At 42.1% G+C, this 1,323-nt stretch overlaps 1 protein-coding gene across 1 annotated transcript in view; it reads left to right on the forward strand.

The window, feature by feature from the left end:
- Nucleotides 1-1,323, forward strand: part of LOC109470863 — a 10,816-nt gene that overhangs the window by 6,497 nt on the left and 2,996 nt on the right. The window lies entirely within an intron of this gene.

Consider the following 1,323-nt stretch of genomic DNA (forward strand, 5'->3'; position numbering starts at 1 on the left):
TAATCAATAAACTACATTATTATGGAATAAGGGGAGGCACTCTCCACTGGATCAAAATATAAAGCATACACATCACTAGTTAGACCGAAGTTAGAGTACGCAGCCACAATCTGGGCACTCTCCACTGGATCAAAATATACAGCATACACATCACTAGTTAGACCGAAGTTAGAGTACGCAGCCACAATCTGGGATCCCCAGAGACGCCATCACGCACAGTCCAACATGCTAGAAGAAAAACTGGAGAGCATACAGAAGAGAGCAGCTAGATACGTGTGCAACGACTATTTATACACCACTAGTGTCACTCAACTACAAAACAACCTAGGCTGGCCGACACTCAAAAACAGAAGAACACATGGACGAGAGGTTGGAATCATCAAGCGACCCGTACGCATTGCTTCTGTTTCTCTGATTATTTTTCATGATTTTAAACTGTAGCAGTGTTTGTAGGCAAAAATTACCGTGAAATGTTTTGGTGTGTACAAGTACCACTTAGTTCAAAGCCGGCAAATTTGTTAAGTCGTTAATGATTTCCAAATGTTGATGTTTATGACGAAGAATTCGTTCCACAGAACATATGCAGTATGATGTATTCTTCATTTGAATTTTTCTGAGCAGAGTTCAATTTTTCGTTGTGCCCACGTATGTAGTAGGGCCCGGTTTAAAACGTGCGTCGTTTTAAGATATGTTGCGGGCGTGTACTTGTCTTCTGTGAATAATGTTCTGTATTAACATTTGTGGCGTGGGGTGGCGTCTTCGATCCCGAGTTGTACCCGGGACATGTCTGGACATGCGCCCCGACATTGTGCCCTTGGGAAAGTCACTTCGAACAGTAAAAACCATCCATTTATTAATAGCGTGTATGAAGCCTCTTAAAAATAACCACTCCAATTTCTTACAGTATGGACACGTTCCCGCCACTCCTGGCGAATTACTGGCCAACTGTCGGTATGTTGAAAGTATTCTTCCTCAAGAACCCTTCGGTTGGCATGTAGTCTCAACTAGAATTCTTTTGCGGGCTGAATAAATCGTAAAAATCTGCCTTGAAAGAGTATCAATTGGCGAAAGTTTCTTTCGTTCCATAATATTTTTTTGTCTTTTTTTTTCACGTGGGCCAGCTGCAGGTTTCAGTGTAGGGAGCGGGAGTGGAGGAGCTGGTAAGTTTTAATGTTCATGTCACATTTGTACGCGTATGGTGCAGGACCGTATTGTTGGCGTGAAGTGTTATATTCGGAGATATGATATTGGAGATAATGGAGCATTCAATCCTTGATTCATTCATGCACCCATTGTTTGTTCGTTCCTTCATTCATTCAGGAC

This window comes from Branchiostoma belcheri, unplaced genomic scaffold (genome assembly GCF_001625305.1).
Source record: "Branchiostoma belcheri isolate BF01 breed outbred unplaced genomic scaffold, Haploidv18h27 scaffold237, whole genome shotgun sequence".
NCBI classification, from domain to species: domain Eukaryota; kingdom Metazoa; phylum Chordata; class Leptocardii; order Amphioxiformes; family Branchiostomatidae; genus Branchiostoma; species Branchiostoma belcheri.